The 22,624-nt window shown below is 37.7% G+C and overlaps 1 protein-coding gene and 2 long non-coding RNA genes across 5 annotated transcripts in view; 1 reads left to right on the top strand and 2 right to left on the bottom strand.

Moving 5' to 3' along the window:
- The window catches only part of LOC136261305 (uncharacterized), a 29,402-nt gene extending 25,079 nt beyond the window's left edge, over nt 1–4,323 (bottom strand). Inside the window, exon 1 of one of the 2 annotated variants that reach the window (XM_066055280.1) lies at nt 4,175–4,323. The gene's annotated coding sequence lies outside the window, so the exon portion shown is untranslated. The remainder of the gene's footprint in view (nt 1–4,174) is intronic. The other variant, XM_066055281.1, reaches the window with a different exon arrangement.
- Nucleotides 1–18,425, top strand: part of LOC136262300 (uncharacterized) — an 89,530-nt gene extending 71,105 nt beyond the window's left edge. The window contains exons 2-3 of the long non-coding RNA XR_010704175.1: nt 16,034–16,082; nt 18,167–18,425. This is a non-coding gene — a long non-coding RNA (uncharacterized lncRNA). The remainder of the gene's footprint in view (nt 1–16,033; nt 16,083–18,166) is intronic.
- An 835-nt stretch (nt 18,426–19,260) lies between these two features.
- Nucleotides 19,261–22,585, bottom strand: LOC136260922 (uncharacterized). 2 transcript variants are annotated; one of them, XR_010703759.1, is made up of 4 exons: nt 22,454–22,585; nt 21,428–21,475; nt 19,950–20,015; nt 19,261–19,405 (listed from the first exon to the last, which is right to left on the bottom strand). It is a non-coding gene; the product is annotated as an uncharacterized lncRNA (long non-coding RNA). The 2 variants fall into 2 exon arrangements; XR_010703758.1 differs by having other exon boundaries at nt 22,409–22,577.
- Nucleotides 22,586–22,624: the final 39 nt, after the last annotated feature.

Genomic DNA, 22,624 nt, shown 5'->3' with positions numbered 1-22,624 from the left:
CCTGATTTATCCAACTGCTTATTTTTTTGGTTAATTAGCTAATTTGTTACAAATGGGTGTTTTTGTATTTTATTTACACTGTTTCAAGAATTCAACAACCATCTTGACACTGGGCTTGCATAATCTCATGAAATATTTATACAAGTATAAGGAAAGATTAGGAATTTTAAGTTCGATTTTAGGGATTACAGAAAAGAGTAGGGAAACTAGGGAGGACATCTACACCTGCAGACATAGTAGTGAACATTGTACAGGGATTAATTATTTACTAGTATATCTGCAGGTGTAGGCGACCTTCCTGGTTTCTCTACTTTTTTCTGTGATCCTTAATCCAACTTAAAATTCCTAACTTTTCCTTAAACTTGTTTGTTTACTTTTTGTAACATTATTATGACTGGTGAACCTGCACATACCACATCAAAGAAAAGAATGGTGCTAAAGTTAATGTTTTTTGACTGAACACACACCCCAGTAATCAACTACTGACTTGAAAGTGAAGTGGTCATTATGCTTCGCTTTCACCTGTGTTCAACCCGTTACACAGCATTACAAAAATGAAGGACAGTATTAGAAGTGTCTCTGCAATCAATCCAGTCACCACGGAAAATACGGACAATTCCCATTTGCAAATGGGAAGCCATGCACTGCACTACCACGAATCTATGCCCTGGAAAGTTAGCAGAAAGAAATGGGACACAAAAGAAAACAAAGGTAAGCCCATGATGCGTGCATTGTACATACTGTGGTATACCAAAAAGCACATCTCAGGACAAAGTGACATCAAACAGTGAAAAATCAAGCCCGTGAAGCTGTTTTGCTTTTTGTTGTTTTTTTTTGCCAGAAAGACCCAAACCTCCAATATAACAGTACTACCGTACCGTATGAAGACTTAGCCAGCCAAGATGGTTATACTTCAGTGTTCCTGACCTGTATAGCTAGTATGAGTTACTAATGTATATGAGCTGATACCACATAGGCTCAAAGATGAGAGTGAATATAGCTAGCTAGTTTTACAATCTTTCAACCAGTGTGATTTACCAGTTGAGATCAGTTCGGCACGTCACACAGTGGTGTTTAATGCACCTATTAATGTTAAGCCCCAACTTCCCCAGTATGGGCAGGATGGGTGGGGATCAAGTAGGGATTTGACACTTCCGTGAAGCAAATGTCCCACTAGGGCCCCTGCTGGAATACTGTCACTACCAGTAAAACATACTGTAATTTCTGCCACAATATACTCACTATTATTAAGTAGTGACCTTCACTAATTTCTTGCAGTGATTGACCCTCACTATTTAGTGCAGTATGTACAAGTTGAGATAGATCCTGAAAAACGGCTAAAAATTATAAGTAGATTTTTTTTCTCAAGAGCGTTAACATTTCAGCCAACCAGATGATTGGTGGCAGTAAAGGTGTCAACAACAGACACGTATGGTATGGCTCAATTACAAGTTTGGAAAAGGGTTGTAATGGACACTGTACTTATGGCTTCCCCATAGGAAATAATGTATGGTGAAAATTTGATTGGCCGTAAATATTGCGTTAGAGACTTGAATGAAAAGATTTTTAGCAGGTTAAGCAGTGCTACAAATGAGCCAAATTTCAAGATCATATGTAATTCCATCCATAAGTTGTTAAATGTTTATGGGGATCCAGCTCAATGTGTACATACTATGAGTATGAATGTCACCACATGGTAGTGACGGTCACTATAAATAATATTATTATATATATATATTTGTTAATGTACAAACTCAATCATGAGTATATTCGTACATATGTAGTTAGCTACTTATTTACAAATTTATATAATTGTTAAATAAATCAAGAGATGGAGCTTGGATAATATGATAATCTAGTTGGTTCCATAATTTTATTGTAAAAGGAAAGAAGGAGTTCATATAAGCATCTACCCTTGTTGGCAACTGCAGAAATCTTTGATGGTGACCTCTAGTTGTGGTGTTGCTTGGTCTAAACTGTTGGTGTACATTAATATCTACCATGTCATTAATTATTTTATACATTAGTGAGGCTCTCAAATTATTAGTAGGTGCTCACCACGAACCAGGGAACCTAAGTGAAAATCGTTGACCTAAAGTGAAATGGGACAAATACCTATAGAAGGGGTTTGAAAAAAATCCATCCCTAGCCTGACTTCTCCAATCAAGGGGTAGTCACTTCCATACCGCCAATTGATGCGCTCGCGACCGGGATCAAAAAGTTTGATCGCCAAAATATCGCCTTGATCACTTGATTTCATCTTTCCAAGAGCCTTGATTCTTGATCGTCAACCGTAAAAGCTTAGTAAATTCTCGTGTTGCTCAAAATTAGCTTTCCAAAAGTGCTTGATCGCCACTTTTGCAGACGCCTTGATCGCTTGATTCACTACAAAAATACCCCTTGTCCACTTGATTAAATCTTGATCCCGGTCGCAAGTGCATCAATTGGTGGTATGGAGGTGACTACCCCTTGCCAATGGTGTCCCGGTCTTAGGAATTGCACCTTAGCTAGGGTCCGCAATCCGAAAAATCAACTTCTACAAATCGATCCCCCTATCATTGTGGGATGTTCATTGTAGTATCCCATTGCTTGATCTACCATGAAACCGGAGGCACGATTGTTGTCTTCACAGAAATATCATTTTCAGTATCTCACAAGATGCAAGATTTATTTTTAAAATTTCGTGCTCAACACAAAGGACCGGATGAAACTTGCTACTTAGCCAAATCGTATCCAGAGTTGTTGTAGTTGAAAACTACGCACAGAAATAAGTAAATGGTTTGCTGGGTGCCCGGCACAGGGTTGCTTTCTTTGAAAAAAACAGACAAAGAAATACGAAGTTTCGAATTCAAACTGCCCTACCACCCAGGGCAAGAGAAGCCAACTCTTCCTCATAGTGTTTCGATACGGTTGGGTGCATAGTCTGTCTATGCTGTTAGTTTGGAAAAGATCTGAGACTTCTCACCATCTGGGTGACGAGCGTCAAATTTTTGTGCAGCATCAAAGAATTGTGTTGCGAATTCTACCCATTTCCAGCGCTTCTGCAACCACAACAATCATTAATTATAGACTAAAACTATGGCAAAAGATGTCCCTGAACGTTTGGTAACAGCGGTTGTCAATTATTATTTCATCCACAGCTTCCACGCCTCGCTCTAAGCTATGCATCAAAGGAGGCAGCAAAATCGTCCAAATTTGACTTCACCTCTAACGCTCTACAGCAGCTTCAAATCTTCACTAGATCACCCTACATCACCATTATGTTGCAAAACATCCCAAAACAAACCGAAAAATGTACAAATCTTTTATTTTTTATTCGAGCTGGGTGGAGCTGCAGGTATACTGCATCATATGAAATCACAGAAACACCAACTACTACTACTGCCAAACGTTTTGAACCATCATTTATCATCATTCTAAACAAAATTAAGTGACCAGTGTGGCATCAGAAGTACCGGAAAGCACTTCGGTACCATTGAGAGAATCCCTTGAAATGACGCACGAAAATTTTGACGTTTTCACCCAGATGGTGAGAAGTCTCAGATCCTTTCCAAACTAACAGCATAGACAGACTATGCATCCAACCTTATCACATCACTATGAGGAAGAGTTGGCTTTTCTTGTCTTGGCTGGTAGGGCAGTTTAAATTCGAAAATTCGTGTTTCGTTTTCTGCTTTTTGAGAGAAAGCAACCCTGTGCCGGGAACCCAGTGAATCATTTGCTTATTACTGTGCGTACTTTTTAACTACATTACCTCTAGATAATATCTAGCTAAGCAGCAAGTTCTATCCTGTTCTTTGTATGGAGCCTGAAATTTTAAAAATAATTTTTGCATCTCACGAAATACTAAAATCGATAGTTCTTTGAAGACAACAACCGTGCCTCCGGTTTCATGGTGGATCTAGCAATGGGATACTACAATGAACATCCCACAATGGTAGGGGGGTCGATTTGTGAAAGTTGATTTTTCGGATTGCGGACCCTACCTTAGCTAATTGCTCGGTGTTGACTGTTGGGAAACATCAGCACTTCCTGACTCTGACTGCTACTAGTATAGGCCCGCACTGACCCGCGTCAATTGTAGCCGGTAGCTATTTACCGCAGTGACGATCGCACGCCCAGCTACGTACCTCGCTACGTACTGACTCTCATACTACATTAATTACATACTGACCTTAATTCAACTCACTCTAGTTAATGTATCCGCGACGAAGAACTGAACTTGGCTGCTGCACCCGGTAAGCTTAGGATGAACTAAGGACGGCAGCACTCGAGATGTCACAAGTGGCACAACTTCACTATTAGCTAGCTGATCATTGATCGTGGGATTAAGTTGGAATGCATGAACTTATTAATGCATACCGTACGGCTAACTAATTAGTTTTCGAGTGTAAATGTTTTTCCGCATTGATGTCATCACTTTACACCTCGCTTTAAACATACTCAATTTCGTACGGGATTTCGTATCATTTAGTAACAATCCTATCAGATCATGTAGCTGGCTCTAAACTTCATCACAATTTTCTTCCACCAACTTAATCAATAGCTCCTATTGGCACAGATTACCCAGATTATGGAATTCTCTCCCAGTGATTAATTCCAACTAATACCTTTCTCCCTATAAGGCAAATCAAAAGGCAATTAAAACTTATTTTTGGAATCATTTCATCAACAATTTCGATGTAAACAACAATTGTACCCTCCATTACTTGTGTCCCTGTTGTAAGTGTTCTAGACCCGAGTCTAAGGGCTCCTTCCTTGTAAATATTATTCATTTGTGTAGCTAAGTATGTGTTTTTGTATATTGTTTACATGTACAGTAGCTAAGTAATTAACCGGGGAGTTGGCACATGTTGCCATCTGACCCTCAACACCACTACATATATTTCTGTACAATCCATCTTAATCAGTTCTGTTATCTTGTTGTAAAGCAATAACAAATAAATAAATAAATCAAAAAATTTGAGTGGGTGCTTCTCTTAATCGGCGGCTACAGCTGGTTGTGGTAACTAGTACTGTATAGTAGGGACCACAAAGGAGTAGGTGTGGCCCACAAAATAACATCATCCAAAAACCAGCCACTAATGACAATGAGGCAGTATTGGTGAGGTAAAACTAAGCCCAAACAAGCCTTCAGATCAACTTGAAACACTTTCAACAAGTTGCTGAAGAATTTAAAAAATATATATTGCATATAATGTTTAACGGAATTTTCTACTGAATGAGTAACTGGTTGAGTAAGTAACTGACTGATGCCTTCAGACAAGCGTAACTCGATAACAGCTAGGGCTACGGGCTTGTTTCACTGTTCGACATCGCTTCAGCCCAAGAGCTTGATGTGCCTTTTGGCATAGCGCAGTACGTACAATGCATTCTTTATGGACTTACCAGTGTCCTCCTTAGTGTCCCATTCATCTTTGCTGACAGCAAAAACTGTCGATTTGGTGGTAGCACGTGATGGCTTCCCTTCGTAATGGAAATCATCCTTATTTTTCATAGTGGCTATTTTGATTGCAGAGGTACTTTTCGAACACTTTCTTGATTCGTACTGCTGTGTAATAATGGGTTGAACATAGCCAACAACAAAGCATAATGGGTACTTCACTTTTCAGGCGATAATTGATTTTTTTTTCAATACACAACAAGTAAATGAAAAAAAAAAAAACAAGAAACAACAATTTAAAAGTATATGTGATGGAAGCACCTGACCCTCAGATATAACTAGGTCAAGTGCTTCAATAGTCAGATGATATAACTAAGGCGTGGCACCATTTCTTTCTTTCAGTATGTATGGATTGCAGAGTGTTTTTCAAGCAGTTTTTGATCCGAAATGCTGTGTAACAGGTTGAACATAGCTGATAACAAAGCGTAATGGATACTTCACTTTTCAGACGATAATTGATATAGCTGGGGCACACGGTGCCATTTCAGATGCAATATGCGTGGATTCACCAGTCATGATAACTATTTACAAAAAAGTTAGCAAACAAGTACACAGAAAAATTTGGAATTTTCAACTAGAGTAGGGACCATAGCACATCGATAATAAATACTGAAACAAGCTGGAGTAGTGCACGTTATTAAATCACAGTAAACGATAAGGCCAGACAAAGTAGATTCCTTGTTTCTCATCAGCTCAGCCTCCTGCTTCTACCAAATCACTGCCACCTCAACTTTCATTATTACATTCTAGTATGGCATGCCCCCTAATTCGCACATGATCTTAAAACACGTGATGCACCTCGTGTTAACAATGGAATTTGTTTGTCAGTCTCTCCACTACTGTGGATGGGCAGCTGCCCTCAGAATAGGGCTGGTATGCTATCATATGCTACATTATCCTAAGATTTTACATACCAAGTATTGGGCATTTGACTTTTCACTGAAGTAATGTAGGTGTTGGAATTATGAGTCATATGGGGGTATTATCAGTCACTATGTTCGTAAAGTCATCATTTCATGTTGAATTATGGTAAATGTTGTGGAAATACTAGCAGGAACTCTAAAGATTGTCAAAACACCTTAGTTAACTTAGTACATACACTTCATGTCTTTGCCCTGCTTACTACATGGTAAGGGGCACAGATAGCTAATCTGGAATGGTATTTCTATAGTAACATAGTTTGAAGTCCTGCATAACCTCTTAATTGGATTTGTGGTTAGCTTATGATATTGCTCTAAAGTGGTAGCATCCCTTTCATCTTAATTCAACCGTTTAAAGTTTATTTTAAGCTATGTGACCCACAACACCCCCTAACCCATAATACCAGCATCTACTCTAATTCTATATAATGCCCAGTACAAAGCAGGTAATTAAGTTCCACACCCGGTTACTTCGATTCGTTATTTACGATGACCACAGTAGAAGGATAAGTTAGCGACCACGGAGAAAGGCCACAGGACTACTGATTGTTGGTGGCTAGTGCTTCTTTATTTGCTAAGTTGTTTTCAGGGGGAACAGTGAGTTCCAAGGTGAGTTCCAAGTCGCCACTGATGATGCCAGGTGATACCAGGTTCCAGTGGACAGCAAGCTCTGCAAGATTAAGAGTATGTTTTCATGTTAACATGATTGTTTGTTTGTTATGTATTTGTTTGTTTGTATTATTTTTGGGAGTGTATAAACAGTAGAATGGACTACTGGAATGGTGGAATGGATTTTTTAAAAGTTCAATATCATTTTTTACATCCAAATATGTATTCTACCCATAGCATCATGTGATCATTTTAGGACATATGTCCCAGCTCAAATTATAATTAACTCAAGTGACAGATAGTTGAAAGGTCTGCTCTTGGCAACTCCAGCAGCCATGCAGTACCCTTATCCATCTTCATTAAACAACTGATATTACACAAGGAGAATCAGTGGTGCAAATTTTGTAGAGGTACTAATTATTATGGACTGTTTTGCTTGCAGGCATGGGATTCGATACTAATAGATGTGAGAACATGCACTTGCACCTTGACTTGTGAGAATTATGCAGGAGCGGTGACAATGTGGTCTTCCATGGTCGGGTAATCAAGACAACATAATAGTAGCAGGCACTCAGGATTGTAAATGCATCACTTATGTTTACTGTTATGTGCTACTGTGTATGTGCATCTTTTCCACCCACACACACTGTGATGACCATGCATGCACTGTTCACATGCTCTATTAGTAGATTCTCTCATTGGTGGTTGTACTTGGTTGCATGTGCCCCAGGCCTAGATTGATAATAACAATAGCATGAATATATAAACTAGTTAGAATGGGATAATATTGATTGCATAGGTGCCTGGCTTTTAAAAGTAGCATAACATCAACTTGTTCAGTACATTTTTATCAATTGTACTATATGGTCCCTACTCTAGTTGAAAATTCCAAAATTTTCTGTGTACTTGAATGTAACAGATACCTGATGCAAACCATAATTGTATGTTTTACTGGAAGAATACTAAAATATCCTGGGATCAGGAAACATGCAGTACAGGGCAGAATGTTTATGAAATGTGAGTTGCAGATTTTTAGGGCTATATTAGCTAATTAGTGTAGCTAAGAATGCATGATTGTCCATGTAACTATAGCTACGTATGTTATAAGCTGATCATTCATCTATTATAATTAATAAGTTAATTGATGTAGATCAATTCAATTTATCTCCAACAAATGATCATGGAAGCCTTGTACTACTCAAATTAGTAATAAGAAAAGCATGTAACATTTATAGCTACATAATATATTCATGGTATACATAATATATATTGCTAAATGGAATGAGTCACCTGTCCATTGGGTCTACATGGGATCTTTTTATGCATTTATCATGTCTTAGTGTGACTCCTTGCATTTACACTAACAGGCTTTATACCTTGCATGTCACTTTATATACACTGTAGGATTATAATACGTGGGTAGCAGTAAAATACACTATATGGAAGATCCAAAGCTGACCAAAGTGGGGATTGAATCTATACTGTATAACAGGAAACTAAAGATATTATAATTTTGATGGATAATAACATCAATTCGTCAAAGTTCTAAACCAAAACCATTAACCCTTCAAATTTCAAAAACTGCTACTGCAAGAAGAAGTACACACACATACTCCAGCACATGTATAGAAATGCGTTCCTATACACTGAGTAGTGTACTGGGAAGAAAAGGCTATTGGGGACTAAAACATTGCTAGCTGCTCTATGGGGAATTACTCTATATCAGCAAACCTTATACTACTACTCATAAAGTCCTATAGCTATGAATATTACAAGAGAAATTGTAAGATTTAGATGAGCCATAATGACATGCATATATAATAAAATTATGCTAAACAACTTTTCTCTATCTACATTTGCTCAATTCATGCAAGGAAAACGTAACATGTGCCCGCAAAAAAAAAAAAAAAATGTACTGCACTTGCTGTGTGAATGCAAAATAGGGGATCTGGAGGTATGCTTCACTAGATAACTATAATAATTGTTCATTAAAATAGAGTAATGACCACTTGCCCAGGCATTTCACATGCACCTATACCAATTGCTGTACTTAGACTCACTTCTTATATTCGAGTATACCTACTTTACTAATAAAAGCAACTCATGATAATATGACTAGTGTGTTTTAACATGCTGGCTGGTTTGGCCCTTGTTTCTTTACTTTGTTCAGCGATCTCTATTCCCATGCTTTAATGTTTTAAAATTATTTTTACACTAGTTCGTTTACTTTTTATAAATTCATTTATGGATAGCTAACATGATAATAAGAGGTGCTGGTGGTGCTTGATATTACACAGTTCTAAACATCTAGTTAGTCATCATGTACAGTAGCTGTTAAGTAGTCAGCTAATATTATCAGACTTAGCAAACACCAGCGTAATAAGTGTATTGTTTCCTTACTATTGAATTTGTACTGTACAGCTTTGACACATCCAACTATATGCAGTGTATAGCATGCTGTGGTCAGTGATAATATGGCTTCTAATTTAGCGTATAGTACACTTAGGCAGCTATGTGATCACAGTAAGTCAAGTACGCAGTGGTACACAACATTGTTGCTCTGCAGGTATTGCCAGGTATGAACTTAATTAATGCTGTGGTCAAAATAATATAGGTAATGATAATAATTAGGGTTTCTAGATGAACGTGTTAACATGAATAGATTGGATACTTATTAACACAATAAACACATTGGTTAACCTTGCAGAGACTAAAATATAAGTCAAGATCAATGGCAAAGTGAATCTACAAGAAGCAATTTGCTTGAGAGTGGGTATTATCATTGTAATATGCATTTAAAAATAGGTCATGGACGTGAAGGAAGACATAGGAAGGAAAGTTATGTAGTTTTTATCCCCAAAAGTACTCACATTTTGCTCTAGCCTTGTGAAAAAAATAATAAGATGATGATGAACAAAACGGCAGTTATTTTTAAAAGCAGTTATTTTAAAAAAGTGCTTATATTGGTTCCTTTTGACTTCAAATTTTCCAGTGGACCAATACTTTCTAAATTAACTTCTAAGGCTTCTTTTGTGGTTGGGGAGCTTCTTAAGATAGTGTTTAGGTGTGTGTTCTATTAGGATTTTAGCAAAAAAAAAACAGGCGATCTCTATTATGAACCACAACCATGGTTCATGATAAGTTCACTAATGGCTAAATGTGTTACACACCATGCCTGTGCTATGCATGACATATTATCAATCAGAACAGCAATAGTGACCTTCTTCATTAAAATGATGAAAGTCCTTTTCATGTCCATAACAATAATATTAATGCATACATATCACAAATTTGAGGAAAACCATATACATGCATAAGTATTATTGTTATGGACAAGAAAAGAACTCAAGATAATTCATCATCTTAATTAAGAAGGTCACTATTACTGCTTTGATTGATAATATGTCACGCATAGTACAGGGCATGGTACAAAGAAACCATCCTGTAATTCAGCTACATTTCAAGTCACCGAGTAGAGAGATCAGCTGCAAAGAAATTATCCTGTGGGGAATAATTAGCATTTAATAAATATATGTATATAATTTGTATAATTACTATGTAATAGAATCAAAAATAGTTGAAGTATTAAAAATCATCTTTAAGTTCTTTTCCTCTCCCTGTGGTAAATAATAAAAAAACAGATGGGTTAAAAAAGCCCCAAAGCCAGCCTATCAATATACAAATACAAAAAGAAGTGATATCTAATCAAAAACAGCCAAGCTGTAAAAAAAGGTGCGGCCCCCAAAAAGGCCATGGTGAAAAAGATGTGAATTAATCCAAGGTGGCGGCCAAGAAATGGCTGTGATGGTAGGTTAATGGCAAAATTTTTAATTACGACTATTTAGGTGAATTTGGTGCTGAATCCTAGTGGAGGAAGCAACACAAATTCACCTGAATTGTAGTAATTAAAATTTTTGCCATTAACCTACCATCACAGCCATTTCTTGGCTGCCACCTTGGATTTCACATCTTTTTTCACCATGGCCTTTTTGGGGGCTGCACCTTTTTTCACAGCTTGGCTGTTTTTGATTAGATAATTATTACAAGTCACACTGAAGAGAGTTCAGCTATCAACAAGTCATGCACTCTGTAGACAGTTCAGCTACAAACAATTCACTCTGTAGAGAATTCTACTACAAACAAGTCTTCATGCAGAGAGTTTAACAACCAAAATCCACCCTGCAAAGAGTTCGGCTTTACTAACAAGTTACTCTGTAGAGAGATCAGCTAGAAACAAGAGAGAGCTCAGCTAGAAAATGTCACCTTGTAGAGAGTTCAGATACAAACAAATCACCCGCAGAGAGTTCAGCTACAAACAAATCACACTGTAAAGAGTTCACCTAGACACAAGTCACCCAGTACAATGGCGGATCCAGGATGGGGCATTTGGGGCAAATGCCCCCCCCTCTTCAAGAAATTGCATACAAGATCGAGATACTCTAATAGAGCAGTCAATTACTCTAATAAAGCAGTCACAATGTTCATGAGGCAGTGTAGCTTATACCTATGAAACTATAAATAGGATTTTATTTTACATAACAGACGTGATATAGTTGGTAAGGATAACTATAGCTATATTGTTGTGACCTTTTTTTTTTTGTTTGTTTGGTCTTCAACTGTTTTTCAGCAAGGTGCCCCCCCTCTTTCCAAACTCTGGATCCGCCCCTGCAGTAGAGAGATTAGCTTGAAGAAATCTCCTTGCAGAGTTCAGCTACAAAGAAACCATCCTGTAGAGAGTTCAGCTACAAACAGATCACCCTGTAGAGAGTCCAGCTACAAACAAATCACCCTGCAGTGAGTTCAGCTACAAAGAAACCATCATGTAGAGAGTTCAGCTGCAAACAAATCACCCTGTAGAGAGTTCAGCTACGAAAAGATCACCTTTAGAGAGTTCAGCTGGAAGGATCACCTTGTAGAGAGTTCAGCTACAAACAAATCACCCTGTAGATAGTTCAGCTACAAACAAGTCACCCTGTAGAGAGATCAACTAGAAGAAGTTACCTAGTAGAGACTTGTGTCTACGTTAGTAATGAAATCGTTGACTACAAGCCACAAACATGTTAGCCTTCTACAGCAAACATCTATGATATCTTCCACTTCGCTTTTATATCTGAAGTGTGAGCTACAGAGACATTTTTCATTTACTGTAATCTGATCTTGTTGACTACAACATCTTATTGATATAGAGCTACTATAAACCTCCAAATTAAAAGTGACATAGAATCTCATTGGTTACTTAGAATTTTGGAAGTCTCAAGATTTATGGCTTCCACTCGACTCAGCATTGAATTGAGTGATACTTATGTATTTATTGCAATATACAAAACTTGACAAGCAGGTCAGCAAGCGAGTGCAGGCATCATGTGTGTGTACTGTTAATTAAATTATTAAAATTTTGCAGTGTTGTGCAGTTAATTATGTAATGTGCAGGCCCGTACACAGGAATTTCAAAAGAGGGGTTCTAAATTGAAGTAGTAGGCGATCCCAAATGCGGGGATCTGGGGGCACAGACCCCAGATGCTGAGAAAGTTTAGTATTCAATGTCTTGAGAATAGTCTCAAATTGCTTAAAATTACTGCAGAAATGCATACACTGATTAAATAAACTTCTCACACATCATTGTGTTGACACAAATTCCTCTCAAAATGGGCCCATCGCACACTAATGCAAACAAGAGATTAAAATATGGTTGTAGTGCATGTACACCCCATCATTTCTAAGACTGATTCGTTTGAACTATAAACTAAGCCGTACATTCCACCATTGTCCAAACATGCATGGTCCATGATGATAACCATAATGAAAACAACTGACAGACTCACACACTTGACACTTTAGAATTCATATCATTGAATGCAACAAGCCAGGCTTACTTGTGTTATAGTTAAAAGCCTTTATTTTTTTAATATAAAAGAGAATAGTATAAATCAATAATAAACACTCAAATAGTGGGCAGAGAGTCTAACTCTGCCCAATCCTGTGATGAAGGAATTGTTGTCATTACAGAAGCAGCATTGCCATGTTGAACATCAATAGCAACCTTCTGAATCAAAAATTGGGAGGCTCTGTTATCACCAGACTGTTCCATTACCCAGGAACCTATCCACCTCACTAATGAGCGTGCATATGATCCCCAAGCACCCAGGGTCTCAACACATAGAGGGGAGAAGTGAAATGATGGAATAACTTTCTGGCTCTGCAAGTTTGCCAGCCAGCTGGCACCACTTGCAGAAGTAGGTAAATTAGATGGGGACAGGGTGTCTGAACAGGTAAAGTTCCAGAGCAAGGCTAGGGTAAGCCCCATGACCAAGGAATCAATGACATGCCATCTGGCTTCTTACCATCATTACGACAAACACCAACACGCTCCAAAATAGCAGGTACACCTCCAGACACCAGAGCATGATGAATAGTTTCATTCACTGCAGCATGCCGAGGAATACGGCCTCCACTACGCCTGCAAGACAAACCGTGAGTTCCAAAAACACTAACTTTACTGCCACAAACACAATTATGCTCGACAACGATGGGAACACCAAGATGTAGACCAAGACGTAGACCAAGACGTAGACCAAGAGTAATCCTCAAAGACTCATTATCCAGCTTAGTGCCCAAGGAAGGTACAGGAAGAGCATCAAGCCATGCACCAGACTCTGAGGAGGAAACTGACAATAGACGAACCTTTGTTTTATTATCAGAGGCAGAGTCCAAAAGAGATGAAAAATGGTGTTCGTAAAGCAGTTTGTCCCAACCATGTTGAAGATGTCTGCGGTCTTCAGGGGGCATAGGATACTCAGCATACCATTGATCGTGGAGGAGAGAAGATTCAAAAGTTAAGCCAGAAGGAATCAAGATGTTAAAAGTCTATCAGTCGCGGTGTCCATCCAGTCTGGTGTTCATCATTGCTATTCCAGGCTCTTATTAGAAAATATTTAATGAATTACGATTGGAATTAATCAAAATATATGGTAGCTCTCAATGCAGTATGGTTATAGAAGCCTTAGTGATAGAGAGAAAATCACTGTCTATATTCATGCATCATTAAAGTGGACCTCGAAGTGCTATATCAGTGGTTAATCGAAGAGCTATGGTTAATACCTGGATGCCACACACAGTTCAGCTGGTATATAGAAGCCATGGAAGGCGTGTAATGAATGCTAAAACACAGATTACAGTCGAAAAGATTGTTTAACAGTAAAAGTAAAATTTCCGGTTTAAAATAGGGAACCCCCCTGGGTATGGGCCTGATTTGTTCCACAGTTTAGCTAATTGTGTCTGGATAAAAGGAAATATTTGAACAAGTTGACTCTTGTAAATGGTTCCTTGAATGTATATACATATTTCAAGTTGCCTCTGGTAGGTAAATTATTCCTGATGAGAGAGTTCCCTGTATCAGTTTAAACAAGATCACTAACAATTTTCTACATATTATCATTGTCAGTCTTAGGTTGTCCCTTCTAGCTTAAAGTGTTGACCACTGCATAGTGTTTAACATGTGAGTGGCACTAGAGAAATCATTACGCACAAGCCCTTGCTGCTTTTCTTTGCACTTCCTCTAGCTTATCAATGTTGCTCAGGGTATAGGGCAACCAAACAGCTACACAGGCATACTCCAATATTGGTTGCACTAAAGTAGCTACTAGTATGATAGCATCTTTCTCTTACACTTAATGGACACTGTCTCAAGTTACGTTGTAGAAATGCTTGGACATTGTTTGCTTTATTGCATATGAAATTAACATGAAAATTCCAAGAAAATGTTATCATCAATATAAACTCCCAAATACTTGGCTTGTCATGTGGAACTTGATGAATGTGTTTATGAATTATTAAGGTAAAGACTTATGAGAATAACCATCAATGATGATGAAAATAATACATGTATACAGTAACTGAAAGTGTGGTGTGCCCTCTGGCATATGTTACCACAACATGGAAGACCATAAGGTGGGCGTGGCAAGGAGTGAAATTACAATAAAACACACACAAAAATAAACAAATAACGTTGAATAAACAAATAGTCCTATGTTTCTACTGACCACTCGGCACAGTTCCTTGCTAAAAATTATATTCTTCTAGATGCAGTAATAGATGATCCATCAGCTTCATCAAGTAACTTTCTACACTGAGACTGTGAGATTAACACAGTTTAGCCTAGAGCATTACACAGTGAGGACAGTAATGATTGTAAATAATGGCCAAGAACACTAATTTCGATGGTATTCAAGGGTAGGTGCGACCAGTGAGGCCAGAGCCTCACCGCTTTTTTGGCTCAGTGAAATAAAAAAAGGCTGTTGATATTTAGCTGGTCATTGCTATTTAAAAAAAAAAAACTTAGAAAAAATCGTGACACAAGAAACGAAGAAGAAAAAAAGTGTGATGCGACTGAGACTTGAACCCACACATTCAGGTTTGAAGCCATGTTCTACCGCTGTACCACCACTGCAGCTGCATGGCCCCTAGTAGGTCTGTGGGTCTTTGTAGGTATCCTTTTCTGTAGGAATCTACCCCTTTTTACGCTAACAGTTTTAAAGAAATTTTTTCTAGCTTCTTCATAGCCCTGAGACGTGTGGGTGGAAGGGAGTGCCATTAGGGCCGGTTAGTTAAAAATAAAATAACTCAGTTGAATTCAGGTTTGAGGTCTCTGTAGCTAGCCACTTTATTTAGAGAGAGAACCATCATTATTATAAATGAGAAAACACAATAAGTAGAGTTAACTTACAGTATGTGCGACCTCGGTCTTGTGCGACCACAATCAGATCGTAGTAAAAGATTTGTGTGGGAACGGCAAGGTAAATACAAGAACAAAACTGACAAACATACAATGATACATACATACAGAAAACCAACTTCATGGCCTGTGTTGTACTCTTCTTGATGTTTTCCATGAACGCTATACAGCGTTCTTCACTTTGTCATTTAATAGCACTGTTGTACAGAATGTTCAGAAATTATGACTGGTATTCATTTGATACTTGACGTTTGTTTAGTAGAACAATTACTTGTATCCTCCCAATTGTGTTGTGCACGTCAATCTTATACCGATTGTTTTATTTTGCAGAGTATTACAACAAGATGTCACAGAATTCACCAGCTTGGGCAATCCTGATGTAAGTGTTTGTGATTTTACTATAAACTATATGCAGTCATGAATATGGTTATGTAAAAAAAGTTGATCGATCCAACTATTCTAAATGTCATTACTACCGTACAGTATTTCTTTATATAAAAGCCTGGTCTTGTATCTCCTTCTTAGCAGTACTGACACACAGCCTGTAAATGTATCAGATAGGCCCCAGTATTTATTTTCAAAGTGTGCTGGAAACTCCCTGGCTTATAATCGAGACAGGCGTTTATTTGCATGTGACTTTTATACGAAATATGGTATAGATGTATCGTGGAATTTGTTAATCAGGGTACTTGAAAGTAAGGACACCTGCATATTCTGGACACTTTGTAATGGTTAACAGTTAAACGTATCTTCACTATAAGCATTAAAAATCTTCCCAGCATAGAATGATAAAGAATTTCTTTCTCTCAAAATAATGGAGTATGTGTTGTGCATGTTAAGAGGACCATGTTCTAGATTACACATACTCCATAACAAGGAATACCCATCTACTCTAAGTTACATGGAACTGAATTGGGTGTCCTTAGTAGGGAGCTTGATTTAAGTGATGGTTATTTACATTACCTATATAAGTTTGTAGTTGTGGATAAAGTAACCTCAGTGCCAATAACTGTCTATCCAGTGCTTTTTTTACAAACGTTGCCAGTAGTATGATCAGAGGAGGAAGGAAACAATTTAGGACTATTAAAAATACAAATAGTTGTTTTCTGGTAACTAAAATGAGTGGATAATGTGAAGTGTGGTCACTTGTTTAAAGTATATACCTAGTTAGTGTTACAATGTTACAAGCGAAACACTATTTTATAGATTTCATTTTGGAAAACTAATTATAAGTGGTTTAACAAAAAAAATGCTGACACAAAGTGCAATCTGGATACAACAACCCCTGCTTGCTAGTGTTGTATTGTGACTATCGAGGTGCTTATGTGGTAAAATTCCAGATACACTATGCAATTAACAAACTAGTTTTGAGTGGGGCTTTTATGTAGTGTTACCAACCTCTGTATAATGATAATTAAAGTGGGGTGGGCACCAACTAGGCTTTAAAATAAAGGAAGAAAACAACAAAACTGAAGGAGGCTGTGTTGGCTCTTTAGAAAATGTAACATTAAAATTTGTAAAGAAAATCATACATCTATCCTCCTCACCCCATACACACAGACTAACGCAACGATATTTACATCATTCTTTCCTGCTGAGCCAGAAGGATGCCAAGGCCCAAACTGTCATTTGAATGGCACCTCTCAAAACTATCTTTACAGTAGCAAGGAACATGATATTTATTAATTTGTGGTTATATAGTACATGGAGACATTTGTTTATATAACTTTGGTTGTAAATATTATTATTATTTTGTTTTATACGTAGCTACTTTCAGTTATATTAACATAAGCAGAAATGGGTGATACTAATTACAAACCAGCACTATCCCCACCCAAGGTGTATATTATGTGCTGAACCCTGGGACCAAGGACCTGCGGGATCCAACTTTTCTTGGAATTTTATACACTTCCCTGTATTTACACGTTCAAGTCACGACATTTCATCTCGCATGGTCAGACCACTTCTATATCATCATTACCTCATATAATATCTATGATTAAAAGCATCTTGAACAGTCTGGACTGGCTGCTCATTTGGTTACCCCATGAATGCACTATTATATTACTTAACTGGAGACGAACTGTTTTCCAAGAAGCGATCACTACTGGCTATACAGGCAGTTAGGCTTGTGTGCTTCTGCATGAAGGCAAAATGTTTACGTTTTATAAAGGTCACTATGTGGCTGGATTCGCTGGAAGTGTGAAAATCAGCATCCATCAGGCCTGTACTAACCAGTCTTTCAGAGTAGGCACTAAATGCTAGGCATCATATGAAGCATTGTGATGGAGAGTAAGTAGTCAGGCCATGCAAGTCTGGATGCTGTCGTGTGACTTGGAGGTACCAATAAATATTGTGAGTTATAGTTGGTCCCCACTGAAAACCCACCCAACTTTTCTGAGGACTCCTCAGTACTGTTTGTATTATGTACACTAGTAATCACTATTGTTATTTATATTCCAGGAGGTGAGAAGTTTATGTGATTGCAGGTGTGCTCATTCAACACTTCCCAGTTTTACAGTGAAGAACCTTTGGTGATGATGTCCAGATAGGGTCAAGCTTAAGGCAGCAATCAATCTGTAAAGTTGTAAATTTGTGTAACTGACAATTTGATTGTAGCTAGCTATCTACAGTACCAGTGTTGTTCTTTACTTTACATAGGTATTTGTGGAATAATCTATAATATATAGACGTGGGATTTTAGTTTGCAACACGCACTCAAATGTTGATCAGTATAATATTTACCACAGCAAGAATATTAACCCTCATGTTGGTATTGTAATTGCTATTGTCTCTCTATACTTATACAATATGAACCATATATCTAATAAAACTGACTGCAATGCTATTCAGTATTGGGGCCTGTGGCCTGTTTTTGTTTGAGCCTAGGTAAATTTTTTGACTGGTGTGTAGTTCCAACACCTCCAACACCGTAACATAGATGGAATAGATAGTTGTGTATGAATTATGTTGTGTACATAGTCAGAATTTTTATGCCCCAAGTGTTAAGGTCACACATCTGGTGAATGTGCAGATAGTACATTTGATGAAATTACATGTCTCTAAATAATTGTTTTGCAAGTCTTGCCTTTTCTATACCTCTCATATCTTCTTTTTCACAGAAAATCTACTAGTGCCTTTCCATGCTCATTTTGTGTTAAGCTTACTCCACCTACCAATTCTCCCCTCACAGACCAAGGTCTGCCAGTCCACAGTCCAGGATGAGCATCCACCAGTCTTCATCTTGTCTGGCTGCTTCGTACTACAGTATAGCCTGACAGACCAAAGTCTTAGAATCAATTTTTTCCAACAGTTTTGCACTTACGTATATTGCCGAGCTATGCTGACTTTGTTCATGATTTGGATGTAGCATATCAATGGATAAAATCTTAATATTTACAGGAAAAGTTGAAGGTAAAACTCTGATCCAATGATTTTAAGTGAGTGCAACAGGAAATTGTTGAGGTGATAAATTTGCATATTGAAATTCAGCAAGTTAAGAATCATTACAGCATAGCGGACCTACTTTACAACATGCAACAGGTATGAACAAGTAATAACATCCACAACTCATTTTCTAAAGTGACAAACAGTAGGCAATTAGAATGTATACACACTTTATATATAAACTAATTGTGCGTTGTGTCTTCCCATAACCTTCAGTGCAGACAGCATGCAGTAGCTCCTTCGAACAGTAGATACCTGTAAGGAATGTAAAAGAGGAGTTAAGAAACTTTTTCAGTTGAGTAGGGACAGAAGCTAAAGTTTTGGTAGGGATCACAGAACACAATCAAATCAGCAAGGGAAGCCATCACAAACCCACAAATTGACACTTCTAGAACAGTGGAGTAGGGAATTAGATAAAAGGTAATTCGACAATGCACATAATCTTGCAGCTGTGATGGTAGGCATAAGCCCATTTTAGGCCCAAATAATTCCCAGCAGTAAAGAAACTGAGCCTTAAGTTGTGTTTGGCTGAAGCCATCATTTAGTCAATGCAAATTTAAGATTTAATAACTTCTCAGAAGCATTTCAGATCACTCTGAAGACACATTTGGGCTTGATTTTGCCTACCCAATGCAGGCAAGTAAATTTTGAGTAAGAATTTTAGCAGGAGATGTCAATCTACATACATCATCCTTACTAGCCTGTACTGAATGAACTTAACAAGTGATGATGTTTGATTGATGATTTGATTGTCTATATGGTGTATACGTTCACTAAAACGTTGTGACAATGGACTTACCTCAGTGGTATCTTGAGGACTTTACATGGCACCCCAACAATACAAGCATCTCTGTGCCACTAGCACCTACAGTAATATGAAGAACATTCACTACTTGTGAAAGCAGTTGCTTCTCTAAACTAAAAATCACACAATATGTAGGTGATTTTGTGAACCAGACTCTCCAGTCAACATGTTGAGTTGTTGGAAACTAATGATAAATGCCATAGTCCCTGTCTAAGGTAACCCAAAACACTCCTTGCAATGAGTAATGGATGTTTAAAATATTATATGCTAGCTGCAAACAAGAGTACAGTATATAATAGAAACCAAGAGTGTCGAACGGTGTATTAGCCTGTGATTAATGATCACATATAATAACATGGATATTTCAGTAATTGTTCATTTATGTGAAATGGTAATTGGAAATGTGTATGTGGCAACGGGCCTTTGTTCGCCAGTTTTCTGTGTTATTCAACAAAGTATTCAACAGTTATTGTACAAGGAAAGTGTAGTAAGGACCCCCAGTTCGCTAAAACGATGGTTGCACAAATGAGAGTGTTGCCACACCTTCAGGGATCTACTTAGCGATGCCAGAACTTTAACATTAGCTATTTCCCCATTAATGCTATCATGTTTCCACTGGCCGAATTGGGCTAAATACGGCAACCCTTAATGGCACTATAAACAAACAATTACTAAAATATCCATGTTACTTCACGCAATCATATATCATGGGTGTAAACTCCGTAACAGCAGCACAAATGGAACTCAATAACAATCGCATAAAACACGAGTTAACACTTACAACAGCATGTGATCAGGGGGAGCAATAATTGAGATACATCAACAGTGTGTGTGTGTGAGCAATACTATTACATGGGTAATACACCTGTTCAGTACTCTAGGTTTCTATTATATACTCTCGCTACAAATTATGAATTGGACTTTGTTATAGGTTGTGAACAGATAAATCATGCAAGTATCACTCATTTACACCCATGTCAATATACATTAAAGCACACCAATGTACAAATGTGACAATTCACAACCAAAGTTATAGCAGGTAGTTCCATTTATGACTGCACCAAATTAAGCAGTAAACGCATGTTCCTAGGTAGTAGTACTTTTACATCGCCAAAAATTAAATAAGATTACACACCACAAATACCCAGTGATTGCAATTTATATGGAGGTGACTTTAGTAAGGAGCTTAATTTAAGCCCCCCCCCCCCACATACTAGGGGCTGGAAACTAGCCACCTGCTACTGAGGATGTGGTCACCATTAATTTGAAAGCAAAATCTACAACATTACATGTTGGGAAAATATTAAATACTCATAGTGAAGGGATCGTTCGATAAGTTAAGACTATTACTACAGTGTTCTTGTGATACTTTAGGATGATCATATTGTGTACGATCAACACTTTCAATTTATTTATATAAAACCATGTCCAAAGACTGGACATGGTCTATATTAAACAAATAATACACTTACATCAGGATTGTTCAAACTGGTGAATTCTGTGACATCTTGTTTAATACTCTGCAAAATAAAAAAATCAGTATAAGGCACAACAAAATATGGAGGATACAAGTAATTGTTCAACTAAACAAATGCCAGGTATCAAATGAATACCAGGCATAATTTCCAAACATTCTGTGTGCAACACTGCTATTAAACAATGAAATGAAGAACATTGTACAGAGCTCATGAAAAGCATCAAGAAGAGTACAACACAAGCCGTGAAATTCAATCATCTGGGACACTGGACATGCTTTTGCCAATTTTGCAAAAATGTATAAGAACAAATACATGATCAAACATGTGACCTGTGATATGAATATCTTGAACTATATAGCAAGGATTGTAGTTAACAGTTTGCCAGCAAAACATGATGTATAAGTATTCTGATTGTCATATGATAGGCAGAACACAAATTTTCATCAGAAATTCGTCAAGTGAAATGTGCACGTGATTTTGTTTTTACATTTTGCAAGCAACCGGTAAATGCTCATGGAACTCATAACCCCAACACCACTAAGTGACACTAGCTTCCCCAAGTCCAAGTTATACAGTCATAGTAGGTAGGTCTCTTGCTCAAGGAAACTGCAACTTACAGTTGGAGTGGGGGGGGGGGGGGCATTGAACCTGAAACCTGCAATTACCAAGCCAATGTTCTAATCGGTCAGGTTGGCTATGTCACTTCACCTATACTATACGGCAACAGCACAAAGCAGGCATTTGTACTAATCAAAGTTCAAATCCCAACATTGTCCCATGTGCAGATAACTGGTAAGGTTACAGGCATTGGTTGGTAAGCTTGGTTGATTTGTAACCACCTGATAACAATGCCATACATTATTAGCTCAAGGCTCAATCACTATTTAGAGCGTCCATGTAATGAAAGTGCTACTTGGCATACACAACTACCAGTACACTATACTGACTACTTATTACTCTAAGTATTTAACTCACTACTCAGTTAGTTAGCATAGCCACGCAACTTGAGTTTTATAATACCTTCCATGAAGCAGAAGCCAAGACATAGGGTAGCTTGAGGTCACCTGTTATACGTATCCACTCCACTGTAAAAAAATCTTTAAATAAAGGTCACTCAATCGTCATTGTTACGCAGAAAACTTGTTGACCACAAAACGGCTTGTGTGGTTATCACGTGACAACTCAGTTTCC

The sequence above is a fragment of the Dysidea avara genome, chromosome 7, assembly GCF_963678975.1.
Source record: "Dysidea avara chromosome 7, odDysAvar1.4, whole genome shotgun sequence".
Lineage (NCBI taxonomy): Eukaryota > Metazoa > Porifera > Demospongiae > Dictyoceratida > Dysideidae > Dysidea > Dysidea avara.
This window is presented reverse-complemented; position numbering and strand designations above follow the sequence as displayed.